The 16,647-nt window shown below is 41.3% G+C and overlaps 1 protein-coding gene across 1 annotated transcript in view; it reads left to right on the top strand.

Annotated features, from left to right (window-relative positions):
• Window positions 1-4,567: 4,567 nt before the first annotated feature.
• Window positions 4,568-16,647, top strand: part of LOC118821021 (TBC1 domain family member 10B-like) — a 35,882-nt gene continuing 23,802 nt past the window's right edge. Inside the window, exon 1 of the mRNA XM_036589430.1 lies at window positions 4,568-5,009. The gene's annotated coding sequence lies outside the window, so the exon portion shown is untranslated. The remainder of the gene's footprint in view (window positions 5,010-16,647) is intronic.

Below are 16,647 nucleotides of genomic sequence, written 5' to 3' on the forward strand. Positions count from 1 at the left end.
GGCAGTGGTTTACTGAGAGACCAACAGGTACCGGTTTTTTGTGTAGTCTGAATCTGAGCCGCAGATCAGAGACTAAAACATTCTTACTTTCCTAAACTAAACACCTCAAACTCATCAGTTATATTTATATACAATGCATTTTTAAGATCATGACTTAATATGGATTCTAAAGCCTCCACAGACATGAGTGTCTTATATATCTCGTTTAAGCAAATTTGTGTAGATTAATTTTTTGACAGGTTACAGGAATAAAACAAACGATTTGAAATATAAAATCGATTCATTTTAACAAGGATTTAACACTTTATAAGCATCTGTTTTCTTACAGTGAGTTAAAACTTCATCATTAAATAATTGAGCTAGGCGTACACCGCGCATGCGCATTTGCGATCTGAATGGGGTGCAGTTTTCAGTGGTGTCAGATATTTTCATCACACCGTGAAATCTCCGGCTTCTGCACGTGCGAGAACAGGCGAGACAAGCGCGCGGACGTCACTGTCAGTCGAGTCGAGCTTTTTTTTTTTTTTACAAGTGACGCGAGATTGGATTCAAATTAGCGAACCGACTCCTTTGAATTGACGTCTTAGTGAACCTAAGATCCGAGTCCTGGGCGGAGGAGCCGCATTCAGATCAGCTCTGTTGTCACTTTATGCAGAACACCATTGAGGCATACACAGTTATCCAAATCCACTTTATGATCCTAATATGTTTAATATGTTACAATGTGGTGTTTTATGGGGTTAAAACATGAAAAAATATTATTTTAAAATATGTAAATACAACTACAGAAGTGTAGATGGTTGCTAAGGTGCTGCCAAATGGTTACTTTTGTATTTTAGGTGATTGCTAACATGTTGAAAACCACTTTTCATGGTATCTCGGTTGGTTGTTAGGTGGTTGCTATGGTATCCTAAGTGGTTGCTATGGTGTTGCTAGGTGGTTACTGTGGTATCCTTGATGGTTGCTATGGTGTTGCTAGGTGGTTGCTATGATATCCTAAGTGGTTGCTATGGTGTTGCTAGGCGGTTACTGGGTTTCCCTGATGGTTGCTATGGTGTTGCTAGGCGGTTGCTATGGTATCCTTGATGGTTGCTATGGTGTTGCTAGGCGGTTACTGTGGTATCCCTGATGGTTGCTATGGTGTTGCTAGGCGGTTGCTGTGGTATCCTTGATGGTTGCTATGGTGTTGCTAGGCGGTTGCTATGGTATCCTTAGTGGTTGCTATGGTGTTGCTAGGCGGTTACCATGGTATCCTTGATGGTTGCTATGGTGTTGCTAGGTGATTCTACAAAAAGTGTACGTTGGATCGAAAAGCTGAAGCACACCATTCCCGATCAGACCCAGTGTTCTGGACTTGGAACGGTGTTGATATCTGGGAAACTGCAGGAGGAGTTAGCGGACAGAACTACAGCAGAAAAACAAAAAGAAGAAGGACTAGAAAAAAGCATTTCCTGAAGAAAATGCAGAGAGATTGAGCAGCTAAGCTAAGCAATCATTGAACGGTTACTGTGGTATTTTTGGTGGCCGCAAATGTGTTGTTAAGTGGTAGCTATGGTATCCCAGGTGGTTGCTAGGGTGTTTTGAGGTGGTTGCTAGGGGGTTTCTTGGTGGTTGCTAGTGTGCTGCTTGGTGTTTGCTATGGTATCTCAGGTGGTTGCAGTGGTGTTACTAGGTGGTTGCTAGGGTGTTGCTTGGTGGTTGCTGCGATATCCCAGGTGGTTGCTGCGGTATCCCAGGTGGTTGCTGCGGTATCCCAGGTTCTCTTTACAGAACCGACTCTCTGTGTGTTTCCTTTTCTTTGCCGAGTTGAACAGCTGCCCATCCTCTGCGTCTGATGCTGTTGCTTCTTCTGCCTTGATCGGGTGCCTCTGCTCGCCAGCCTTCTGGACCGGTTTGACCACCATGAAGCTTCATGCTGTACAACGCTGTGCAAACCTCACCCTCATGAACTGACCCTCCTGCTGCTGCTGCTTAAACTAAACTAATCTAATTAACCGTTGCTCCACCTGTTTTTCCCCATTTTGTATTCTAATATTTTATTCGAACGCTGTTTGCTATCCGGTGTCGACCAGAGGAGGATGGGTTCCCCTTTGGAGTCTTGGTTCCTCTCAAGGTTTCTTGCTACTTAGGGAGTTTTTCCTTGCCACGCTCATGGGGTCTCGGACCCAGATTTTTCTGTAAAACTGCTTTGTGAAAACGCTAAATTAACAAACTTTGACTTGACTTGGTTGCTGTGGTATCCCAGGTGGTTGCTAGGGTGTTATTTAGTGTTGCTATGGTATTCCAGGTGGCTGCTATGGTATCCCAGGTGGTTGCTGTGGTATGCTACATTGTTAAAAGGGTGTTGCTAACGGACTTTTATCATCATGATTTAAGCTGGTGCAAAAACTTTTGCCCCCCATTCCTATGGAGAAAAACATTGTCATTTAACAATGACTGTACAAAAACATACGTCGGATCAAAAGAAGCTCACACTTCTGATCAGACCAAACATTTTGGAGAGTACGGTATCGTCGCCAAGCAACCATTGACCACTGAATGAGGAGAAGAATGTTCGGTCGCCCATCGCTGTATGTTGCAGTCATTTGATGAACCTTTTAGCTTTTTGTCGTATAACAATGAACATATGATAACACAGCAAACCTTTGCTTTGTAAGTACTTTTTAGTCACCAAATCACCACCACGAGTCTTATTTAGCACCAATCCAGCGGCCCCTCTTCTCACACTGGGGCTGAGTCTCAAATGGCTCCCTGCTCCCTACATAGTGAATTTAAATACTGGATCCTGCAGCCCAACAGAGCAAAATACAGCTAAGAAACAGTCATTTGGGACTCATCCACACTCGATACATGATGCACTGTTTGGCTGTAGTGGCTAGAATTTCCAAACTTTCATAGCTAGAACACTGTTTAGGGAGTACAAAGGTGTTTGGGGTTCAGCCTGGGGTTGAATCCTGACTGAAACACGAATATTTGAAGTGTGTAACACATTTTTAGACTTTTGTACTGCAGTTTTACAGTTAATCATACTGTAAGTACTTTAATTCAAGCCTGTGATATTAATGATGGAGCTAGTTTAGGCTGTTACCTATGTTTTAGCCTGTTAGCTAACTTAGCTGACCAGCCTGGTTCTATTCAAGAACATTGTAGTTAAGCCCCTCAGTTTAAACAGAACCGGGTTCTCACTTCATCAATATACTCAATTTGAGCGGCATTAACATTATTTCATTAACAACACAAGGGTTTTGTTGTGCTGTGGCGCTGTGATACAGAGTTCAGCTGCTGTGAGACGGTCATAGTAGCGCGTATATCGTGCCCTACAGTGGCTTCAAACGCGGCTCAGCCAATCAGATTTTAGGACCGGAACTCTGTTTTGTGAATGAACACTTTATTATATTAAAATACTTACATTTATTCATTTCACGTGCTGATGGTGTTATGTTAATTTTTTTCTTTTGCTTTTAATTATAGAAAGCACACTGAAGTGCCTTTGTGTATGAAACATGCTACATGAACAAACTCACCTCGTCTTGAAACATTAAGCTGCTGTTGCTCATTTACCTGCACGGTACCCTTTGTTGCCTATAACATCTGTGATGATGTTTACAGTAATTTGCACACCTGACCTGTTTTACCTCAACAAACTGTACACTCCCAATTAAATACACACTATAAAACACCAGCTGTGAATCGCTTGAGGAGTGCATATTTATTGCTTAACTATAGTTTGCATTTTATTTCTACCTCTGCCTTCTGACCTACAGTTGCTGTTCATGCATGTATCCTGTATTTACTGTCTTTGCACTGTTTTTTCACTCTATTCTTTATCGCTACACAGGAGAAGCAGCGTTTCGTACTGTACACCAGAGGTCACTAATAGGCGGACCGCGGTCCGAGTCCAGACCCAGACGCTGTCCTATGCGGACCTGAACCTATAAACGATAAACTATGGATAATTATTTAATTTCGACAGGGTGGTCCTGTTTTAATCGCCGTAGCTTTTCTAACCTTTACTGTAGCTTTAGGGGCCAGGAAACTCACAGACCAATCACATGCGTTGTAAATATCACACGTGACGCTACTCAGCCAATCAGATCTGTGCATTACGATGAGCACTGAGACTTGAGTGAGTGATGCGCACACGGGGGAGGAACAAGGCGAGACACAGCAGTCAGAGGAGAAAGTGAGTCAGAGGGAAGTTATTCCACATGACATTCTCTAAAAAGAGAAACTGACAATAAATATTGCTGAAATATGACTGAACTGTACTTTATTTGATTTGATATTCAGTTGTTGACTGTATACGATGCTGATATACCTACTAGGCTACTTCAGTTTACAGTATATGGCACTGAATCATAATACAAGTCAGACATTCTGATGTTCTGGACCTTTGCTTGAGGATATTTTCTCTAACTGGACCTTACTGAATTTTAATTAAAGACCCCTGCTGTACACCCTTGATTCGTACAATAACAATTGAAGTTGAATTGAATTGAATTGCGCTTGTGAATCGGTCCGAAAGATTCTTCGAAAAGAACCGACTCATGCGAACGAGTGGTTCATGACTCGGTCATCGCTATAGGAACTGAGTTTCTCGGGCGGGAGGTGAGAGATACACAAACCGGCGAACACCCACTTTTGGGTGGATTTATTTGAGTTTCGGCGGAATAAACAAAGTGCGCATAAGTTACGCGTTCATATTGAACGGCCATTGGGTTGTTTTCCCGTCAAAACCGAGCGGAACGAGAGAATTGACACCGATGCCAACCGGAACCCGCAGACGGGCTAAGCTAGGCTAGGCTAAGCTAACCTGCAAACAACACTCGGGCAGCGGAGCCCCGCGGAGGAGATCAGCGTGTTTACCCCGGATTTGTAGCCTTTTCCACGGCTAAGTTTCCATTTCGAGGAAGAAGGGCGGCTTGCTAGCCGGAGCTGTGGCGGGGGAAAGCGGATAAACCCTCCCGCTGGGCGCCGGGCGGAGCTCACGGAGCCTTGCCGGACTGCGGGTGAGTTTCGAGGGCGAGTAGCGGGAGGAGATCCCGCGGTCTGGGCCTGATACTCAGACCAGCAGCTCATTAAGTAAACTGGGGCCTTTCTGGTTCTCTGGCAGTCACGGTTCTGCTCATTATTCAGTGAGAACCCGTAGTTTGGAGGCTGTGTATGGATAGATAACTGACTAAGCCCCACCTTGTCCAGCCAGACAGGCAGGAATTAAGCCGGAGACTGGAGGAGTGCCAGTTTATCACCTACCACACTCTTTAAAAAGAAGGTTCTTCAAGGGTTCTTTAGTAAAGGAAATGGTTCTGTTGAGGTCGAGTTCTGTGTGGAACAATTTCACACTTAAATGTTTGCATTTAATCTTTGCATTGTGAACTGGATCTTCAGATTGATGGAGAATGTGTTGCATTTGGTTCTATGTAGCTAGAACTTTTTCTGAAAATGGTTCTAAGAGGCACCAAAAAGGCTATTATTAACTACGATGCACCGAAAAGGGGCTCTTGTACTGTTTTGATGGATCAATACGGGTCTATACAGCACCAAAAAGGGTTCTCCTACTGTTATAATGGCTCCGTACAGCACCAAAAAGGGGCTCTTTTATTGTTATGATGGTTCTAAGTGGGTCTGTATAGCACCAAAAATGCTTTTTCTATTGTTCTAACAGTTCTGCATAGCACCAAAAAGAGTTCTTCTGTCATTTGGGATGTCGATCTTGTCATGATAGAAGGACCATGTTTAAAAAGGTGCTATACAGAACCATATACAACAGGTTCTCAATGAATCTGAATAACCGTCCCACCATGAAAAGAGCAATTTAAGCAAGAAATGCTTGAATACCATTTAAACTGTACCAAAAAATCCTTGAAGAACCATCTTTTTTGAAGGTTGTGGTTCAGTTAAATAGCAGCGTGTTACTCTGCTTCATATGTACTGTTCTAACCTGGTGCTCAGCTCAGCCCTGTTCCTCTCTCTCAGATCAACACTGTGCACTGCCTGTCCAAAAGTTTGTGGACATTGTTTTCCTGAAATGAACGGTGTTAATCGTGAGTTTGTCCCTCTTTGCTGTAGTAACAGCCTCTACTCTTTTGGGAAGGCTTTAGACTGGATGTTGAACATTGCTGTGAGGATTTGATTGAGCATTAGTGAGGTCAGGTACTGATGTTGGGGGGTCAGTTCTGGATCACTCCAACTCATCCCAAAAGTATTTTTAGCTCCATCGCTTCAGAGAACACAGCTTCACTGCTCCACAGCCCAATGCTGGGGGTCTTTATACCCCTCTAGCCCACGCTTGGCATTGGTGACCCATCTGCGGCTGTTGGTCAGTGCTCTCCTATGGATTCGAGCTGTGTTGTCAATAATGCCTGCACCTCAAAGCAGTTGAATTCACTCACTGGAGGCTGTGGTTGGCTGTATAGCATAGCTCGGATGCATTGGATGAAGCACCTATTGCTAGTTTTGTGCTCCTTCATTATGTTTAATTACAATAATTTCAGCAATATAGAGATGGCAGCATGAAGCAGCACCTTGTTGCTGATTCGCCTGGTTCCTTACATCTCAGCTGGCCTCGCCTCGGCCGTATGAGCTTGGAGACTACAGCCTACACAAATGGGCGAGTGCTGTGACAATGGTTTGACTTTTTTAAAAGCTTCTGCTCTCAACTAAACCCCCATTACGTGTCATTTAGTCTAACAGTATTGTCTTTATTAGAAGAGCTTTGGTGATAACACCGCTCAAGCAGCTCTAACTTGGGTGGAGTCGCGTTGAAGGCTGACCACAAAGTGCTTGTAATGCCTTTACGAAGCTTATGAGAATTTTCCAAGCTCTTAATGTAGTTTGTGCTGTATAAGCGACAAAAACACTGTCCTGCGCCCACAAAACGTGTACTATCTGATCTGTCAAGGAACTACTTCCTCTTCACTTCTTTCAGACAGTTATATTTGTCATGGGGAAGTTCAGGAGACAGATGTTAAAGAGGAAATAATAGTAAAAAAGTGCGTCTGTTGCTTTTTTTGCAGTACCGCCTTGAAGGGTGTAGCGCTCTCCGTCTTGTGTAGTGGTGAGATCACTCTTGACCATCAGCTTCCATCTGAGTCAGATTACTGAATATACAACTGACCATTGTTTTCAATTCGTCTTTAAACTCAATAATCATTAAGGGTGTAGTGATTTCGATCGGGGCTGGCCGATATGACCGTGTTTATCGTATCGTGATAAATTATGTCCTGGTAATCCTTTCCGAGTGTATCGTCGATATTGTCTGTACTTCACCTCTTCAACTCCTTGGGACCACCGGTGGTTCCAAAACGCACTTTGTCATATTCGTCATAACTTTCATATTTCATATGCTACATTCTAAAGGTGGGGGTCGTATGAGAGCTGTAACTGTCTTCTTTCCAGTCAAATAGATGGGTGATGTAATTTTAAACCCTTATAATAAAAGAAGCTGAACTCACAATTTTTTTTTCCGCTGAAAGTCGACCCATTTTTCCACAAATCTGGGCTATAAACCATAAACAGATGGCGTCTCTTCAGTGATCTGCTCTGTAAACATTATTTTTATAAAATAATACAAAGAGCGTTGAAGATTTTTGGCTTTCAGCAGTAAATTATAAGCATATAGCAATATGTGTAGATCATAAAACACGTTCTATTAATTTGAGGGGAGCTTTTACCAAAAATAAATAAATAAAATAAAAATTTACATTTATTTCATGCAGTTACTGAATAATCTGCCTTACGATTTGGTCACGTAAATTCAGATGGACAATCCAAAAATATACTCTGGACAATAAAAGGTTAAACACTGACATACTGCATGTTTGATTACAAAGTGGGTAGCCTATGAGAGTAAAGTGGGCGGAGCTTATGCTTTAGACAAACTCACATCAGCCACTCGACTTCGCTTCGAGTCATTATCATCTAAATTTGTGTCAGTAAAGCTTTTGTTAGTCAGAAATCGAACCTGTTCTGTGGTGAGCAGAGCTGGCAGCATGCTAGCTAAGCTACTGCTAACCAGCTACTCTCTCCTGGTTAGCAGCACTGTTTAATGTTTAGGAAGTGGTGTTAGATTGAAGGTTTGATGTTTATGAAATGGTGTACTTAAATTTGTTTATTTATTATTCGCTTTCATTTATTTGGCGTCTGTGTGAACAAATCAAACTTATTTGATTGTTTTCGGGTTTGAAATAGCGCAGCAGGCGGCTGTGGTACAATACCAACATAGAACCAATCAGCGAACAGCTACGTCGTTATGTCATCCCACCGATCGGTTCTGCGGCCCCAAGTACAGTTAGCTAACCGTGCCGAAAAAAACAGACTGAACCCGGTTTTTAAGAGTTCTGTGTTGAACCATGTCTATGTGGGAAAACCCTCAGGAACGGTTACCCTCCGTGCTCAGAACCGTTCGGCACTGCAGTGGAAAAAAGGCCATATTTCCACTGTTGGTCCTGTTGGTTCTCAGGGCCGTACTGGGCCGTTCCGCGCTGGTCTGGACTCGTGAGATTGGTTACGGTTTTATTTTCCATCTGTTGTACCACTAAATCAGAACCAGGAAAACCCAAGAAAACAACACAAACGAGCGGCTAACTGCTAACAGGCTAATAGCTGCGCACACACCACCCACCACAAACCATGTTTGGTTCTGTCTGACGCTCATCCTTTAGCCTGTACTGCGGTGGGTTTTACCTACATAACCCACCTACATTAGCATTAGTGTCGCCTGGCAGGGTTCATCTCAAAGCACCACATGTATATTATATATTCTATATTATATGTTATATATGTATAATGTTTTTCATCTTTGTCACTTCAACACCAGTCATTCGAATCTGAGCACTGATACGATTCTTCGGTCCGCTAGAACCGCAGTGGGAGGCACCCTACACTCATGTTAGCTTAGCCTAGCAGGCTACAGCTTAAAGCTCTAGAAAAAAAAAGGTTCGATTTTGGTTTTCTGTCACTCCAACATCGATAGCTTAGCTAGGAGGCTCCAGATCCAGACACCAGATAGGAGGTTTAATTTCTAAACAAGCTAGCTAAGCTAACCCTAACCAGCTACTCTCTCCCGGTTAGCAGCACCATTAACCTTTTAAAAATGTACGTTAGATTGAAGCTTAGATGTTTGAGTGGTGTATTTAAAATCGTGCACTGTTTTCAGTTATTTGGGTTGTTTTTGGGTTTGAAATAGTGCAGCAGGCAGCTGTGGCACAATATTGATACCAGTCTAGAATATCTACGTTGTTACATCATCTCACTGAACTGTTCTGTGGCCCTGAGTACGGTTAGCAAAGCGCTCGGTGTTGAGCCTGCAGTGGAAAAGCGACTCGTGCGTGTTGTCAGTAGTTTTCAGTGATTCGGTGAGAAAAGACGGAAGATATGAATCGTTTCTCTCTGCTGTGAAGTGTTTTTATGGCAGCAGTTTGAGGAAAGATATGTGTTGAAATTAAGGCCGTACAGTAATGTGTCCTCTGTTAAGCGTCATTGTGACATGCGTTACGATACTGATATCGAGAAACCACAGATCACTTCTGTAATTAATTAATCTATTATTTTCAGTTAATCAACTAATCTAACGATTATGTATGTTTCAACGAGAAATATATTTAATGGCACAAGAAACCTGGATTTGGATCATCTGAAATATGTAGTTGCTTTTGCTTACTGTACTCTTACCTTTCATTTGTCAATTGAAATTGTTGCTAAATCAAAAGTACGATTGAATATGAGAAATTAAATAGAAATGTAATAGAAAAAATAGTAAAAATAGTAAATAAAAATACATTGTAGGAAATAAGTGGCAGCCTTGACTGTGGTTTTGAGTGGCGTTCATGGAAAAAGATCCAATTTAAAGGGCAATGCCACTGACTTTTCAAATTTTCTCCATAACTCAGTGTGTGAGATGTAATCAGAGAGATTCAGAGTGGTTTGGTGCGAAATGGTTCAGATGTCTTTACAGTGGTGGTGATAGGAACCAGGGGTCGCCATGACTACAACACAAATATAGACACTTTATTTACTATCCAGAACCACCAGTGAACCTACACGAGTCTTCTGAGTTTATATGGAATGTTGATGATGGAAAATAGTGGAAAATCTGAAATAATAAGTTTTCTGTGGGGACTATTTTGCCTCACAGCACCCTGCATGTATCCCTCCACCATGAATGGAGTTTAAGGCCAAAAACTATCATAAAACAGTGTCTCAGTCATCAGGCAGTGAATTCATAACCATTTCATGTGGAAACTTTCTGTGAGGGAGCTTTTAGAGGTGGACATCTGGTTCTTATCACCACCACTGTGAACAGTTCTGACTCACATTTCACACCAAACCGCTCTCAACGACTCTGTTTACATCATAACCACTTAATTATGCAGAACATTTTAACGGAAAGATGAAATTCCCCTTTAAAACTGGACATGAAAAGCTTGTTTGTTTTGACTTTGGTGCTTTAGTGAAAGTAAATGAGCTGCGTAGATCTGAGATGTCGTGTTTGTTTTTGCTCCTCTGCACAGACTAAATCCGAGCGAACGCCTGCTGAGCTGAAGGGAATGAACTGAGTAGCCTTTTAACGTTCGTCCTCGTTTTCTCCTTTCCCCCGTGCTGAGTCACAGAGTCGCCAGGAGCAGCTCTGTGATTAAGTGAGATCACTTCTCTTACGGTGTAAAAAGTGCTTTGTTTGTTAATCGTTTCGTTTTATTGGCCTGTTCGGTCCTGATATTGCACAGAGCTTTTAAATGAGCCCTCCAGTCAATCTCAGAGAGCTGTCAGCATCCTGAACTCTGGATGAGTTTCTGTGGGTGTTTGATGAGTTGAGGTGTTGTAATCCAACAAAAGGAAGTCATTTATTTAACCTAACACAGGCCATTGTTTACCTGTGTTACATCATTGATTCACTGGTGTGTTTTTAATACAGTGAATCACAGTATTCAGAAATGTTATTGCAGTACTAGAATTGCACCAATACTCTGATATAACAGTGTAATAACAATACAACAGTTTGTCCATATTGTACAGTTCTAATATCAAACCAGAGCTGTTCGATTATGGCAAAAATCAAAATCACGATTATTTTGGGCGATATTGAAAACCCAGTTCTTTAAAACGAACACTCACTGACTTTGGAAACATGCCTTTATTGAATGTTGAAAAAAAAAACTTTTAAATATAATTCAACTGAAAAACAAATTAAAAAAATAAAGGAAAGGAGTGCACTGGTTTCTCTTCACAGTTATCGTTTTATCTTCATAATCGTTGGAAGACAAAATCGTAATTGAAAATAAATTTGATTAATCGCGCAGCACTATATCCAACCATTTCACTTAAAGGGCCAGTATTGTGCATTTTTCTTGTATTTGATTTTTTTTTCCCTAATGTCTTTTTCTTAACACCACTTATGCCTGATTCACATGTGCTACATTTACGTGCCGTATATGATGCAGCAGCGCGAGCGCTCTGGCCTTGCATACATACAGCGTTTGTGCTGCAGAGCAAAGCAGCTAGAAAGTTATACAACCATTCGTTTTTCCAGACAGATAAATGTCACATCGTTCACACTGCTAAAAAAGTAATTTATAAAACTGCACGATATGTTTGTTTATCCTCAACAGCATTCGGACTTCTGACTGGGCAAAAGTTTCAGGACTGGTAGACCTACAGGAAATCTGCCTGCCTGCAAATACTGAGTGTTTAACCAGTATTTCATCTTAAATTAAGTAAAAAATTAGTTGTTAAGTTTTTATTCGGTCTTCTGTTTAGTTTTCGTTGATTTTCATGGTTAATTTCAGTGTATTTTGCTGCTAAAATCAAGCCATTCTGCGCCGCTCACGCCATGTAGAGGTCACAAGTGCGAGTCAGGTCATATGATGTTTGTGTGGTTTTATGTACAAAAAACACTTTTTCCCTTCTGATCATTACTAGTTTTTTCTGGTCATTAGTGTTAACGATATGCGGCAAATACGAGCTTCGCTGAGAAGATCATTAACTCTGATCAGCTCTCAGCTTCATTATTAGAGCGAGACGAAGGAGAAAAAGGTGAGATGAGCTGCTTTTCCACCGTTTACAGGCTTTAACTTCTGTTCGGCGCTGTTGCCATGGTAACGCTGAATGATGGCGCACGCCCAGAGGAGAAAAAGCACGTGAATTCCGATCTGAGCGTCACATTAAGGTCACGTGGCAACGAATCGGATACGTATCCGATCTAGGACCACATATGAAAGTGGCTCGGGTCGGATTTGAAAAGATCAGATTTGTGTTCACACAGCTCTGAAAACATCAGATCTGAGTCACATCAGGGCAGAAAATCAGATTTGTGCCGCTTCAGCCTGATAATGTGAACGTAGCCTTATATACTTGGACTGAACATTTGAATAAACACTCATAACACTGTTTACTGAGCACTAGAGTATGATTCACACACTGGCCCTCCTCTGAGAATGACGCTCATTTAATATTGTGTATATATACACACTGTGCACCGGTACACGTCTGTGTCTTTAGTCATGTTTGTCTGTGTATTTGTTTTGTACTTATACACGTGCCCTCATGTCCTTGTCTCAGTGTTTATGCGCCAGAGAAGCAGCCCGAATGTGTTCTGTTATACTGTGAGTGTATAATGACGAGTTGAATTGGATTGAATTACATGCAACTATTAAATTACAAGCCCAAAGTGGCCAGATTAGCTGATTAGCTGTCTTCTTAACTATGTTTACTTAGTAGATGACACTGCAGTCTGGCTCCAGCTTCTCGTACGAATGCCTACAGACACACAGAGTCGTGTGGAGTCAAGCAAAACAAAGTGTTGTTCATGAGAGTCAAAATACAAGGTGATTCAAAAAGATTCATCCATTTTCAAAATGACTCATTTCCCTTGTAAATCAATACAGATCAATGCTGTAAACTGTAAATGGTTTAAATGAGCATAAAGTTTATTATGTAATTGTACAAGGTCTCAGTATGAACCTCCTCCAGCTGTACAGACAACATCAACGCCATAGTCAAACTCATCCCATACTGGATTGAGCATGTCGGGTGTCGCTGCACTCACGGCTCTTTCAGTGCGATTTCGGAGATCAACCAGTGTTGTGGAACCAACGACGAACGCTCTGAGCTGTTGGAGCTTCACTGCCCACGAAAATCACACTGTTATGACGGATTCACTCTTATTGAAGTGGAGAACGCAGAACGCTTTCTGCTCAGGGGTCGCGTCAGAAACTCTATGACCCCCTCTTTCAATTGGTATGTGATTGGTTCCTAGACGCCTCACAGTTGTAAAAATATGGCGCTTTCATGTCTGTCATGTCTGTTACCTAGCAACCGACGATACACACACAGTTGAAACGTAAACATGTCATCAAAACAATATTAAAAATGTGAGTTAAGCTGCTGTTACTGATGTAAAAAACGAATGTGAATACTGTGAGAGCGCCCCCTGCTGGCCAGAGCGTCGCCGCTCCACGGTTTCAGTCTCCATTTCCCAAACGCTTTAGCCGAGCGCGCTAACGTTACTCCTCCTAATAAACAGACACGCGTTCAGCTCCGTCTCCTCATTATTCACCACCATCACTGTAATATTTCATCATCAACATTAACACACGTAGGTGATCAGAGGGGCGGTGGAGATCGAGTCTGCAGCGTCTGAGATCTTTAAAACGCAGAGTTAGAAAAGAAAATCATCTCACAGTGAAAGCAGCGTTTTACAGTAGAAATAAATGGAGCTCGTTATGCTGGTAGTGAACTATGCTGCTGACTCAGCTGCCTTTAGTTGTTAAATTGGGTTCTAATTAGAAGTGAAGTGACACTCCAGAGTATTATGGCATAATATAGCGACCAAAATGGTTTTATTTTAAAAATATTCATAAATAAACTATACCGTGATTTATACTGAAACTGTCAGAAATGTGAGATAAATATTTGGACATACAGTCCGCTACTTATTAATATCACTCCACTTTTTAAACATTGTATTTTGGTAAAAACATTGTTCTGTGTCACCAATAAAAACGCTAAGCTTGAATAAATGGCTTTTACTGGGTGGATAACTTCAGGTTTAATGTTTTTAGAGCTGTCAGGCTGCTCACTGCTCTTCGGCATGGTGTATCTTTTCATGTTAAGTTAAATTTGAAGTATTCAAGCAGTCTGGGCTGAAACGCTCTGTATAACTTCAGTGTGACTGGGTGGGGCCACATAGGCTGAGCATATGTACATTCAGCAGTAAATTCAAAAAATCATTTTACCCCACCCTTTGTTTTCTAATGTCTCCTTGCCTCTTGGAACTGAGTTACAGGGTAGTGGTTGAAATCTTCCCTCTGAAATGGGACCCTCAAATAAAAAGAGCATCACTTCATTAACAGCTACCAGCGCTGCTCTGTAGGCGACCCTGCCAGTCTGCAGTGACAGCAGAGGAGGGTAAAGTTCAGCTCCTCACTGCTGGGCTTTAGTTACATTTAGGGCATCATATGCCTTCAAAGAGGGGGGCAATTATTTATTATCGCCCTCCACTAATTCTTCAGTGATATGAAGCTGAAGTCAGATATTCACCAGCTTCTTGTTCGAATTCTTCCGTTCCACCTTAAATAGTCCAGCAGTTTAAGGTGGAACAGGAATAGGAGACATCAGCACTACTAATGATTTTCTTATGCTTGTTATGAAGAAAACGACCATAATACACTGAAACGACATTAAACTAAGATAATAAAATGTTTATCGTAATTTTTTAAAAGAGAAAATTCTCACATTTGTGGGTTTCTTTGGTCTCTTGTTCTCCATCTTGCCGGTTTTTCTTTTTTTCTCATAATTCTCTGTTTGGAGTCTCTGAAAAACCTCCGTTTGGAGGGTCATGTAGCCCCAACACTTCACCCCACCCCTCTATCTCAACAAGAATCGGGACACCCTACCCCTAGACGTGAACGCGCAAAGCGGAGGGATTAGGGCTGAGTGGTAGGGGCGAGGGGTGAAATGGGACGAAGCCTTAGTTTTAATATATGGACTTAGAGGACACACACACAATGAATATATATATATATATATATATATATATATATATATATATATATATATATATATATGTATATGTATAAATGTATGTGTGTGTAAATATATAAATAAATAAAATGGTTTTTGGGTTTTTTTTGCAAAAAAGTGAGGACAGTTCATTTTTCCATGACTTGTGTTGTTTAAATAAGAGCCGGGCCTCGTAGGAGTCCATGCGTTGCATGACGTGGTAATGCTGTAAATACATGTGTGTGTGAGTGAAGTATGAGGAGAAATAAATAGACCAACCACGACCGCTGAGAACCTGGAGTGGTCTGTGTCGCGGTGTACGTGACGCTGTTCGTTCTCTGCGTTTACTGAGCCTCACTGAGTGATCTGGGTGTTTATAAACTGATGATTGTGCTTTATAATAGAACCTGTGAGGTTCTTCATTACTGTAATTTGGCTGATGACGGGAACTGCAATTCTCCTGTTTGATCGAGTTGGCATGACATAACAAAAATCAGAAAAAGGCCACAGTGGACTAGTTATAACTACTCAATAACATAATGTTAAACTAATAACCGCTTCTATAATCTGTCAACTATTATTTAATTAATCGACTAATCCAACTATTCTTTCTTCAAAGTTCTGTACAACAAGCCATTTCTTCTTTTATGCTGCAGAAGAAGCCATATCGCCCCCTACACTTCCTGTAGTGTATTACAGTCTGTCAGAATGACTGTGAGGATCATATGAACATTATAGAGCTTTTTAAATGAAACAGTAGAAGCCATATCGCCCCCTACACTTCCTGTAGTGTATTACAGTCTGTCAGAGTGACTGTGTGGATCATATAACCATTATAGAGGCTTTTAAGAAAATGACGTGCCAAATTTGTCCCATTATTATGTTCACTAATCGCTGATCCTGGTACGAAACCACACATTTTAGGGTCCGTGTTCGTCTCAGCAGGTAATTAATAATTAGTAATTGATAACTTGTATTGTCTTTCACAACTGTGCCCTGTGTTAGTGACCAGACAGACAGCAGAACACATGGCCAGTGTTCCTCAGACACACATCTGCCCTCCTATTCTGCTTGGTAACTGGGGCATTATTGACTAAATAGGTTTCAATGGAAAGGGGAGATTCACCAAATACATAGGCTAGTTGATATAAACTGATTATAAACATGCTATAAATGTAAACTGATTGTGCCAGTATTTGTAATGAATAGAATTGATGTGCGTCTTAAATGTATAAATGTATCTAAAAATAAATTTGTTTAATAAATAATAATAAAAAGCAAGACATCGACCCCTTTGGTCTAAACCAGGTCAGTCGTGAAGGAGGTCAGTGAAGGCTGACCTGACTTACACAGTGAAGACTCCAGTACAGTCACTCAGGGGACTGGTTCACGTTAAGAATGATGGTTCTGCAAGGGTTCTTTAGTAAAGGCAATGGTTCTGTATAGAACTATACACCGATAAAAGAACGCTTTGCATGATTAAAGGGTTCTTTGCATCATGAAATGGTTCTCCAGATTGATGAAGAATGTGAAGGGTTCTTACTTTGTATCAATAGAAGAACCCCTTTTCAAAAAGGTTATATATGGAACCATCTACAGCACATTTTTCAATACGTTAAGAACAGAGATGGTTCTTCAGATTCATTGAGA

The sequence above is a fragment of the Colossoma macropomum genome, unplaced genomic scaffold (genome assembly GCF_904425465.1).
Source record: "Colossoma macropomum unplaced genomic scaffold, Colossoma_macropomum, whole genome shotgun sequence".
Classification (NCBI taxonomy): Eukaryota; Metazoa; Chordata; class Actinopteri; order Characiformes; family Serrasalmidae; genus Colossoma; species Colossoma macropomum.